Genomic DNA, 13272 nt, shown 5'->3' on the forward strand with positions numbered 1-13272 from the left:
CTCATAAAACAGAAGCAGCAGAGGATAAAATCAGGTTAAATCAGGCTTGACAAAAGACCCAAATAAACAAAATTATCCTAAGGGCATTTAAAGATGAAAATGGAAGGAGAATCATCAAAGAAAAATGGAAAAGATCTGCACAGATTTTCATAACAAGCTTTTTAAAAGAACAGTAGAGTTCCCAGACTTGAACTCTAATATCATAGTCATAGATATACTTTGAAAGAAGGTAGAAACAACACTGAAATTAACCAAGACCGAGATCTTCTCCTTTGTGTATGTGAAATAACATAATTGTGAGAGTATTGAGGGATTAATTCACAAGATGTCAGAAGAAGATACCAAAGGGGTGAAGAAATATCTTAGATTTTATTTATACAAAAAAGTGACTGAAAGAACACCAGCACATATTGATCTATACTCTGCATAAAATGTTGATGAGCATCATCTACATATGAATCAAGGGAATTCTTGATGAGTGTATTAATGGGAAATGGGAAGGATCTCACCAGCAAAATTCTATAGTGGACCACAACTTTACTATTATATGATCCAGCAAGGCAGGGAAGTCAGGAGACAGAGATGAGTAGAAAGTGACAGCAAGTGAAAATTCCTGGAGTGAAGAGATAAAATGTCTTATTTGTCTTTTTTCCAACAAAATATCTCCCATTCATGTGTCAAAATTATTCAGACTTCCTTAAGAGATATGACAATGGAGATAACCTTCTGGTACATAAAAAGATGTATTCAGTATAGAGTCCAAGTTGAAGAGGGATTCCCTGTGAATTATAAGATCCTCCAGATCTTCCTATTTATAGAAGTTGTTGTGTTGGAACACTTCAGAGCCACCCAGAAGAGACATGCAAACACTGAAAAGTGTTTGTCCTAACCACCCACACTGCAAAAACTAAATGGATGAAAAAATGGCTATTGTCAAGATTATGATATACAGTTAAAAGGACAACTTGTAGAGGCCAACCCCTGGGACACACAGTACAAATGGACTAGTCTAAATGTAGTGGCTCTCTTCTCCCTGATGGGGGCTGGAAAGAAGTTTGTCATAAAAAATCTTTGCAATCTGTTCATCGTTGTATATATTTGGACAGAAAACAAATACACAATGAATTGGGCAGGTCCAGAATCAAGTAGGAGGAAAACATGCAGTATTGCCTAAAGAAAATTGTTAAGCTTTTTGAATGACTTCAAATTTCTCTCCAAATCAAAGGCTCATCTTTTAAAACAATATTCTAATGGTATTGTCAAATGGCTATGAATCATAGAAAACTTAAAATGACTATCACATGAAGGGCAATAGAGAGGTACATGGTAGGTGTGAGTGGGCTGCAAAATATAAAAAATGGAGAACTTTGAAGGACTGGAATAAATGGTTTCATTAGGAAAAAGTGTGAGCAAAAAAAGATGGCTGGTTACATAGAAGAATGAGGAATAATTGGTGGGCTGCTCAGGTACTCTATTAGGATTTCTTGTGATGTCAAAATAAACTAAGGAAAGCCTCCAGCATGCTAGGTTGACCACACTTACTAGCTGTGTGACCCTGGGCAAGTCACTTAACCCTCATTGACCCGGAAAAAAAAAGTCACTGGGCTGGGTGCTAGGGGAAGGAGCAGAAAAGATACATCTCTGCAATTTATAATCTTAGAAAGTTAACAATAGCACTGAGGAATTGATTTACCCAGGATCATATAGCTAGTATGTGTCAAAGAAGGATGTAGACCCAGATCTTCTTAACTTTGAGAACAACTATTAATAATAATTATAAATAATAATATTTATACATCTCTTTATATAGTTTGCAAAACATTTCACATATGTTATCTCATTTGATCGCCATACCAACCCTGTAAGGCAGATGAGAAACTGAGATATAACAGGGATTTGACTTAGGCAGGATTCAAACTCAGTCTTTCTAATTCCAAGTCTATCCACTCCACCACCTAGCTGCGCGAACACTCTCCCCCCCCCCCCCCCCCCCGTCCTCTTGAATACAATGTAACTTGAGGAAGTATACTTGGGCATTACACAGAACATAAAGTAGGAGATGGCATTTGAACTGAACCTATAAAGGAAGCTAAGGATTCTAAGGATCCAGTATATTCCAGTCAAACAAACAGCCTGAGCAACAGAACAGAAATGGGAAGAGTATCCAGTTCACCAAACGGTTAATGGGTCAGTAAGGTTGGAACTTAGAATGTGTGAAAGGAAGTAAGCTGAAATAAATCTGGAGAGATAGATTGGAGCCAGACTGTGAAGGGCTTTAAAACTCAATATGTCATTGAATTTTTTCAACAAGGATTTAATATGGGCATGCCCTGTGCATTAAGAAATTTATTTTGGAAACTGGGTGGAGGATGGCTGGCTTAGAGAGGCAAAACCCTGGAGAAAAGATCAATTAGGAATATGAACTTATTATCTTTCCCTTTAAAGCCTCCCTGTGTCCAAATTTTCCTATTACTGTTGAAGGCACCACTGTCCTCCCAGTCCCCAAAGCTTACATCCTGAGTGTCATCTTCTACACCTTGCCATCTCTCACCTCCCCATATCCAATGTGTTGCCAAGGTCTGTGGATTTCACCTTTGCAACACCTTTTGAATTACTGCCTTCTCTCCTCTGTATCATCCTGAGGCTGGCACTTATCACCTCACAGCTAGATTATTGCAAAAGCCTGTTGAGGGAGGTCTCCCTGCCATAATTCTCTTCTCACCTCAATCCATCCTCCAGATTTAGCCATCAAAAGGATTTTCCTAACATGTATGTCCAACCATATCGCCTCCATACTCATACTCCATTGGCTTCCTGTCACCTTCAGGACCGAATACAAAATCAAAAAAATCTTCTTTTTTTCCATCCAAAGTCCTTCATAAACTCACAAACACATATCCCCTCTTTCCAGTCTTCTTCTATCTTATGTCCCCAAGCCCCATATACTCTTCGGCCCAGTGACACTTGCATCCTTGATGTTCCACAAATAAGACATTTTATCTCTTCACTCCAGGAATTTTCACTTGCTGTCACTTTCTACTCATCTCTGTCTCCTGACTTCCCTGCCTTGCTGGATATTCTTTCAATATCCAACTAAAATCCCATCTCCTACAAGAAGCCTTTTCCCAAACCCTTTTGATTCTAGTGCCTTCTCTCTGTTAACAATTTCCTATTTATCTTGTATATAACATTTTTGTATGTTTGCTTGTTGTCTCCCCCAATAGATTGTGAGCTCCTAGAGTATCTGCCTTACCTCTCTTTGTATCCCTGATTTAGCACAGTGCTGAGCACATAAATAGGCTCTTAATAAATGCTTATTGGCTGACTCAGTCTTGACCATCAAAACCTTCCTCTGAGCATGCACCTTCCATTTCCTGCTATGCCTGTTCCCCTAGGGAAGGCTACAAGGGACTAACTACTGTTGTAGTCCAGGTGAGAAGTGATGAGGACCTAAACCAGTATGGTGGACACGTGAGTAGAGAGGAGGATAGATACAAGGGATGTTGTGGACGTATAATTGTTGTTTGTCCTTCGTTTTTTAAAAGGACCGTTATTGGTGATGCCTCAACTTGCGCATGAACTATATTTAAGTGAGGCAGAGTTGCACAAAGTCATCATCCTTATTCTCTCTTCCAGAGTCATGAAAATCCAGTGGCAAGACAAAAGTCAAGACAACTAACAATATGGCCCAGGATTCAGTGGGTGACCTTGGTATCTTCCATGTCTGACCAAGCTCTAAGTGCTCCACAAGTGCCTGCTTCTACCCCCTTCATGGCTGTTGGAACAAATTGTTCTCATCTATACATTCTGATGGGGGAATTCTTCACATGCTTAGCGTAGATATCCCCTGACTTACCAATGGGTTTGAAGCCTGTAGGTTACTCTTAACCTGGTTTAGCCTGTCTGCAGAGATGATTTTTCCAGAGTGTGGCTGCTGTGCATGCCACAGCCTCTTGGAACTACACGTGAGATTTGGGTGACAGATGGACACCAAAAGTGGATAAAGAGCCCTGAAAAGCTCTCACACAAGAGATGTTAGTCCTTTCTGAAGACCCCATATACCCCATTAGAGTAACTGCAAAAATTAAAACACGGACAAAATCCTTCAGATCTAAGCTTCCTTTCCCAAGCTCTGAATAGTTTGATATGTAGGGACCAATTTTTAATTGGGGAGTGTTAGCTAAGTGGCTCGCCGCAATATTGGGGCAAGGAAGGGGACCAGCAGCCTCCCTCAAAACAGAACAAGATTTATTTTAACAAGAACGAACTTAAAAAAAAAAACACAAACAGGATCAGTAGGATCAAGGGAAAGGAAATAAAATGGGGAAAGGGAAATTATAATACCTGCAAAGATACCACCACCCAGGAATCAGCTGAGAATACACAGCAGAACTCCTGTCGTTCCAATGTCCAGCTAGAATGCCCAATTCTCTTCCCCCAATCCCAGAAAAACCCCACAGAGCCCCAGCCAATGGGATGGCCACTCTGACAGTCACATGAGTGCCCTCAGTAGGCTTCCAATCATTATAATTTTGCCAGGCCCATGTAGGCGTCAGTGAGCGGTGATGACGCGAGGTGCCAGCGCCATGGCAACGGCTACAACCAATGGGTGGAGCACCATGCGGTTTGCAGAGCCCCAGGTCAGTGCACGCTGAGGCATAAAAACCTCAAATAACAATTAATTCTTTACAGATATGTTATGTTCATGTCTATTTCTGTCATCATGAATTGGAAAAAGAACTGTATTGGTAGTTACAGAACTTGGATTCAAATCTGGGGCTCTGCTAACTACTTGGTAGAATTCAGAAAAGGCAATGTTTGGAATATCCATTTCTGGGAACATAATAGAAAATCAACCAGGGAAGTATACAAAGATTTCAGTACAATAGTGAAAACCAAGTTGAAATTAAATAGTGTATATTTGTAGCTAATGATATCAGCACAATTCTGTGAAATTCTTCAGGGATATCTGGTAACATAGAAGGAGGAATGAAGAAAACACATATCTTAATATGTGCCTGGATTTCCAGTTGGTCAGGGATAGAACAAGGGGGCAAAATATTCAGGAGCTTTCAAAAGGCAGAGAGTTGAACTGGTTGATGATGTATAAAGAAAACTGATATGGCATCAATAAATTTGATTTTGGCTGGCTCTGCTATTTACTATCCATGTGACCTTAAGCAAGTGACCACCTCTCTGGGCCTGAGTTGACTCAATAGCAAAAAGAATTAGTTTAACAAAATAAATTCTCAAGTCCCTCACAGTTCCAAATCCTAGAGTATTGAGGCTGTGAAGGAGGAATATGAGGCCAAAGCAGCAGGATGAACTGGAAGAACAGTCAAGGATGAAGGGGCTAGAAGTTGCAAGGACAATGAATAGTTTTAGGAGGAATTATGCAGAGGAATAAATGAAAGGATGGAAGGTTTTGAGCAGAGACAGTAATTTTAGAGTTCAGAACTGTGGAGATAGTCGATTTATGTGTGATGATGAGATGTAAGGTATGACCATCCATGTGAGTATCTGAGATGGGCCTGGGAGTTAGGGAGGTTGATAGTTGGGGAGTCTAGAATGCTCAAGTTGACAAGAATATGTATATTGAAGGACCCAAATAGGAGATCAGGGTTTGAGGTAGAAAGAAGCACTGTGAATCAGATGCTAAACTCCTTGAGAAAGGAGGAAGGGATATGGAGGCTGGAAATTTAAAGCAACGAGGATCTGAAATCGGCAATATAAGTGATGTAATGAGCTTCAAAGGAGGAGGGATTGCTGAGGAATGGCTTTAGAGGAAAGGTGTGGTGAGTAGTAGTGAGGAACAAGGAGGGTATCTTCTCTTTCTCTATGTCCAGTAGAAGGGTCATTCAGTATCAGAGATGGTGATAAAGTATGCAGTACCTTCTAGAAGGAGCCAGGTGTCTGTGAGTGAAAGAATGAAGGGGAGAAGTGTCAGACAACTTATTCATGAAATAAAGGGGGCAGCTGGGTGGCGCAGGGGCAGCTAGGTGGCGCAGTGGATAGAGCACCGGCCCTGGAGTCAGGAGTACCTGAGTTCAAATCCGGCCTCGGACACTTGACACTTACTAGCTGTGTGACCCTGGGCAAGTCACTTAACCCCAATTGCCTGTTAAGGGCTAAAATTCTAGCTAAACTGTCTAAAATATCTAATGAGTGGTCGCCAATAAATTATAAGCTTTAGCAAGAGTTAGACTTTTAAGCATTTATTAAGGAGAATAAGAATTTGGTAAAGAGAGAGAGAAAGGCCTAGATTCCTATCTATTAAAGGGAGAGCACATTTCTAGCTCCGCTCTCCACCAGAGTCCAAAGGAAAAGAGCCCCAGAGTCAGCGCCAGTCTCTTCCTTCCTCCTCCCACTAGTCTGCGTCACTTCCTCCCCGCCAAAGAAAAGACTCCTGGTCTTGCCCTCAAAGACCTTCGCTTCATGGGCAGAACTCTTCTACAGTAAGTATCCAGCAGGTGGCGTCATTCCAATCGTTACAATCCCCCCTGTTGTTCCTCAAGAAACAAAATGTTTCCTTGACGGAACATGCCTCACTAAAAAAAAAAAAACTTAATAATAAAAAAAAAGAAATAAAGGGGATCTGGAAGACACAATAGAAAGGCAGAGTGGAAACAGATTTGAATGGGACAAGGGTAAGGCCAAATGAGATAGGGATAAGAGATCACTGGGTAGTAGCAGGGGAAAAGGGTTTTCATGTCAACTGACAGAGGCTCTGTTTGCTAGCCATCAGTCTAGTCTATCTATCCCTGGTCCTATGATGTTAGAAGGTTATATTAGCCCTTTCTCTTTCCAAAGACCAGTGTTTAAGACTATAAAGGTAACAAGGAGGTCAGGATGAGTGTTGGAGTTGATGAACACTTGAGGATGAGCCACCCAAGGGCATGACTACATCCATATATACTGAGAGCCAGAGTTTTTTACTCATTCCAGGACAGAGATGGGGATTACACATACTCAGAAAATATATCACCCATGGAACATGACCTCAGCTTCCAGTCATACCTGGTACTCAAGGCCTTGGGCCTTGATGCTTGCAAGAGACCTGGAGAGCTGAAACATTGCTAGTTTCCTCATAAGATTCCATGAAGGAAGGCAGAGTAATGGTAACAGGAAGGCACATTAAATGCAGTGCAGAGTGAACGTTAAGTTACAGGATTTGAGTCTGAATCTCAGTTCTGCCACTAAGAAGTTGGGCAAGTCACTAAACCACTCCAGGTACCCACCCAAACTAGATGAATAATAGCAACTCCCTCCTTTCTCCCAAGACAACTCCATTTCCTGGAGAAGTTTCTCCATAACATCCCTCACACCACATTCATTAATACAGGGGTTGTTACCATGGGGCCCACAAACTTTTAAAAAGTATTGTGGATAACTATATTTCAATGTGACTGGTTTCCTTTGTAGTTCCATGTATTTTATTTTCTGTAATTAAAAATATTATTATAAGAAGGGTCCCTAGGCTTTCCCCAGACTGCCAAAGGGGAGTATGACACAGAACAGGGCTAAGAAGCCCTGCATTAAGGGTTCCTTGACCATGTCCTCAGGAATCAAAATTACAACTACTTATTACCTGTAATGTTCCACAAAAAATACACTAGCAACTATCATTTCATCTCTCCTTCCTCTCTTCTATAGTTAGTAGAATGAATGTGACCTACAATGGCAGGTAGCAGATATATCACTGAGCTAAACCACTGGCATCCCAAAGCTTGGGAGGGAGCATTTTTGTTGTTCAGCTGTTTCAGGCTTGTCCGACTCTTCGTGACCCCATTTGGGGTTTTCTTGACAAAGATACTGGAGTGGCTAGCCATTTCCTACTGCAGCTCATTTTACAGTTGAAGAAACTGAGACATATAGGGTTATGTGACTTGCCCAAGGTCAAAAAGCTAGTAGATATCTGAGGTCAGATTTTAACTCAGGGAGATGTCTTTTTTTGTGTGAGGCAATTGGGGTTAAGTGACTTGCCCAGGGTCACACAGCTAGTAAGTGTCAAGTGTCTGAGGTTGGATTTGAACTCAGGTCCTCCTGCATCCAGGGCCAGTGCTTTATCCACTGCACCACCTAGCTGTCCCCGAGAAGTCTTCTTGATTCCAAACCTGGCAATCTTTTCACTGTGCCAGGTAGCATAGGATAGCAGAAAAACCACTGGAATCAGAGCCAAGAGGGAGAGATTTAACTCTTGCCTTTGGTACTCACTGGAGCAGCTGTATGGAGCAGGGGATAGAGTGCTGGGACTGATACAAAGACCTGAGTTCAAATCTAGGCTCAGACACCTCCTAGCTGTGTAACTCAGGGCGAGGCATGTCACCTCAGCCTGCCCCAGCTTTTTCACCTATAAAATGGGAATAACAATAGTATCTATCTATTGTGAGGATCAAATTAGAAAATATTGCAGGGCACCTAGCACATAACAGGGGCTTAAATGTTTCTTTCCTTCCTTCCTTCCTTCCTTCCTTCCTTCCTTCCTTCCTTCCTTCCTTCCTTCCTTCCTTCCTTCCTTCCTTCCTTCTTTCCTTCCTTCCTTCCTTCCCTAGCTCTATGTGATCGTAGGCAATTGACTTAATTTCTCTGAGTCTCAGTTTCTCCATCTGTAAAAGAGGAACAATTATACCTGCAGTACACACTTTACAAGCTTGTTGTAGAGACTGAATAAGGTCCTTAATGTCAAGAGCTTAACTGCCTTAATGAGTTATTTAGTTTAATGTCTTAACTTAATGAGTTATTTAAGGTTTTTAATTAAAATCCTAATGGGAGCCAATATCCTCAGTTTCCTCAGCATTCCCAGATTCTTACATAGAAAAGTTTGATCTCCGTTTGGTATTAACCATGTGGGAATATCCATGACTCATGTAAGGTAGCACAGATATCATATGTGCGTTAGAGCAAGCCTACAAATATCACAGAAAAGCTCGTCACTGTGCCTACGCATGTAATGTGGTTTAAGGAGTGTTGGATTTTTCTGCCCTTCCCTTCTTTTCTATTTCTTTTTTGGGAGACTTGTTTTGGGGAGAGGCAGTTGTTTGAAGCAGGTGTTTGGGGGTGGTGTGATCTTCCCCCAGACCTACTCTGGATAGACTCCAGAAAGAAGAATCTGAGAAAAGCTCTGAATGAGAAGGGAAGAGACAACTTTTGGGAACGAATGTTCAGAAACAAGGATAATAATAATTATTATTTTATTATAATAGCAATACTTCCATAGTGACAATGATCCTCACAATAACCAGGGAGGGAGGTACTATTGTTATCCTCATTAACCCTCTCTAGAGGTTAAATAACTTGCCCAAGGTCACACAGCTAGTAAGCAGCTGAGGTCTGATTTGAACTTAGGTCTTTCTGATGCTAGGTCCAGTGCTCTATCCATTTTACCACCTAACTGCCTCTGAGCAAGGATGTGGTGTTTTGTTTTGTTTTGGTTTGGTTTGGTTTGGTTTGCTAGGCAATGAGGGTTAAGTGACTTGCCCAAGGTCAAATAGCTAGTAAGTGTCAAGTATCTGAGGATAGATTTGAGCTCATGTCCTCCTGAATCCAGGGTTGGTGCTTTATCCACTGTGCCACCTAGCTGTCTCAAGGATGTGGTGATAACAGTATAAAGAGGAAGAAAAAAATCTTGAGCCTAGAAGTTATGGTACTTATTAGATGAATAGATATCTCTAAAATTCAGGGGCTGCCTGTGTCCCTTCATCCCCAGAGCAGTTGTAGAGAAACTCAGAACTCCAGAGAATCACTCTGTGAATTGTATTTTTTGACTTAAGCTATTGATTAGTTATTTACAAAGTTAAGGTTCTTAGCAATTTGTCTAGAGTTTGTGGTGGAGATCCTTCATTCTTTTTTTGTTTGTTTTTGGTTTTTGGTTTTTGGTTTTTTGGTGAGGCTATTGGGGTTAAGTGACTTGCCCAGGATCACACAGCTAGTAAGTGTTAAATGTCTGAGGCTGGATTTGAACTCAGATCCTCCTGAATCCAAGGCCAGTGCTTTATCCACTGCACCACCTGGCTGCCCCGAGGTCCTTCATTCTTGAAGAGGACCAATGACATCTTGAGGGTGACATCTTGACTTATACACAAATTGGACTTAATTGAGGCAAAGCTATGTAAAGTGATCAGCCTCCCTCTCACCTCTAGAGTCATTGAAATCCATTGTCAAGACAAAGGTCAAGATGATAGGTGATTGCCTGGCATACAGTGGGTGACCTTGGCCTTTCTAAATTAAAATCTTTCCCAGGTCTCTGTCTGACTTGAAAGCTAAATTCTTTACATGGAACAAGGGGAAGCAACCTTGGAAAAAAGAATGCTTTTTGAGGAAACTTTCAGATTACTGCTAAACTAGGTTTTAGGAAAATCTTCTTATGGACCCAGTTGTACTTTCTGGGATGGCTTTGAGGTTGGGCAAGCCCATAACTGCATGCATCCCCTTCCTAAAATAGACCCCAACCTTCAGGATAGAGCTCACCCATCTCCCACAATTTTATGTTAAAAGTCTATCTTGGGGGCAGATAGGTGGCACAGTGGCCTTGGATTCAGGAGGACCTGAGTTCAAATCCAGCCTCAGATGCTTGATACTTATTAGCTGTGTGACCCTGGGCAAGTCACTTAACCCTCATCCCCTGCAAAACAAACAAACAAATGAATGAACAACAAAAAACAAAAACAAAAAAAAGCCTATCTTGTTCCAAGTTCCACCCTGTAAAACAAAGGTTCTTAACCTAGGGCCCAGGGGAATTTGTGAAATTGGAGTTTTTAATATTTTGATAACTATATTCCAACATCATTGCTTTTTTTTTTTTTTGGCAATGAAGGCTAAGTGACTTGTCCAGGGTAACATAGAATCATTGCTTTTAAAAACATTTTGGTAACTGTATTTAAATATAATTGGTTTCCTTCTTAATCCTCTATATTTTATATTATACATTTAAAAGCATTATTCTGAGAAGGGGTCCATAGGCTTCACCAGGCTGCCTAAGCAGTCCAGAACACAAAATATCAGAGGGGGAAAAGTGCACAGCAAAGACAAAAGAAAATCAACAAGGAAGCAAAGAAAAGCTGGGAAGCTTTAACAGCAATATGTAGTATTTATTATATAGGTTTTCTTGAAATGCAATTGATTGTTTTATATTGAATCCTCTCCAATGTTCTGCTGAGAACATGGCAATGCTTTTTTTTTTCTTTTCTCATTTTGTATTTAAGTTTAAAATATATATTTTTAAATTATAAAAAATAATAATAATTCCCTGGTGCTTCCTTGTCTTTGGGGGCTGGAAAGGATCATAGGATCATAGATTTAGAGTTGAAAGGGATCTAAGAGGGCATCTAATCCACCTCCCTTGTTTTACTGATGGAGAAATTGAGGCCCAGAGAGGATCTTGGACTTGCCCAAGATCACGTAGGTAGTAAACACAGCCAGTATTTGAACCCAGTTCTTCTGTCTCCAAAACCAAGGCCACTCCCTCCCTTGCCCTACCCTCATTGCCCTTCTGCATAGCTCTAATGGTTAGGAAGTTTTCTTATATCAAGCTGAAAATCTACCTATTTGCCAATTCTGCCTCTTGACCCTATTTCTGCCTTCTGAGGCCAAGTAAAAAAATGTTTAATTACTATTTCATGATGTTTCTTCAAACATATGAACACACATTTCATGTCTTCCCCCCATCCCGAATCTTTTTTCCAGTCTGAATATCCCAAGCTCTTCACCTTGGAAGCTTTCTTTATCCCTGGGCTTTCATACCTTTAAAGTCTACCTCTGTGGCAGCTCTCTCTGATTGGCTGGTTCCTCTAATAACTTACATTTTAAGGAGGAAGCCCAGACAAGCTGTGCCTTCATTCCTCTCCAGGCTGCATGGCTGACTTTCTGGGACATTCTCTACAGTGCCACTCATTCTTTTGTCTTCCCTGCCATCCATTAGAATGTAAATTCTGAGGGCAGATACTGTCTTTTTGCTTGTATTTATATTCCTGTTGCTTAAGACAGTGCTTGCGGGCAGCTAGGTTCTGCAGTGGATAAAGCACTGGCCCTGGGCAGGAGGACCTGAGTTCAAATCTGACCTCAGACACTTGACACTTACTAGCTGTGTGACCCTGGGCAAGTCACTTAACCCTCATTGCCCTGCCTTAAAAAAACAAAAAGCGAAAAACAAAAAACATAGTGCTTGGGGCAGCTAGGTGGCGCAGTGGATAGAGCACCGGCCCTGGAGTCAGGAGTACTTGAGTTCAAATCCGGCCTCAGACACTTAACACTTACTAGTTGTGTGACCCTGGGCAAGTCACTTAACCCCAATTGCCTCACTAAAAAAAAAAAAAAAAAACACACAGTGCTTGCACATAGTAAACACTTCATATTGCCTGTTGGTTTCTTTTAACCAATCACTGTGTGGAATAGTGTCGCATATCCCTGTTGTCCCGGGCACTTCAGCTTAACAAGTCTTTGCTAAAATGTGGTGGAAGGAACTGGAACACACAACTCAGGATGTGGTCTGCCCAGGGGAGAACACAACAATACATCCAATAATTCATCCCACAGAAGTTGCAGAGCTAGGATTTAAACCCGCATGTTCTGATCCCGAATCCAACATGTTTTCCACCACACAATTCTATCTCCCTTTTACTTTCTGCTGCCAGTGAAGACAAATGAGAACTGAAAGGGCAGATGGGGTCTCTGGCAGAGTACTGATCCACAGCATAGTTTGGGCTAGAACACACTGATCTAGCTGACATCTAACCAACCTATCCATCAATGGAATTTTGTGGTTTTGTAAGGACAAGCTCTTAGGTGGGGCTAGCAGATAGTAGATTTCAGTTGAGTTGGAATAGTGTAAAACAAGATCTGCACAGTAAACTTCCACTTGTGTTTAGGGAACTCATGGATCTTACTTGACCTTTCTCAAGGTCAGCTAGCTTTTATGGGTGAGGAAATGTCTTCTGATGAGGAAAATACTATGATTGGTAGCATTCTCTCACTGCCTCCATACCCAATTTTATTGAAAACTATCAGAAGTCCGTGTCAGAATCACAAATCCTAAGTCTCCTAACTTTAGTTGCTCTCATTTAAAATTACTTGAGGACCTCCTAAACTCTTCCTCAGAGAAATCCAGGAATCTCACCATCCTTGCTAGTTTAAGACTTGTTTCTAAAGACAGCTTTATATAATGGCAAGAGTACTAGAGTTAGGATGCATGCCTTTAAATCTTGGAACTGACTTCTTTCATCTCCTGTCCTGCCAGACTTCTCGTCCCATCAACTACTTCTGTTCCTTTGGACGGTT

The sequence above is a fragment of the Dromiciops gliroides genome, chromosome 3 (assembly GCF_019393635.1).
Source record: "Dromiciops gliroides isolate mDroGli1 chromosome 3, mDroGli1.pri, whole genome shotgun sequence".
Taxonomy (NCBI): domain Eukaryota; kingdom Metazoa; phylum Chordata; class Mammalia; order Microbiotheria; family Microbiotheriidae; genus Dromiciops; species Dromiciops gliroides.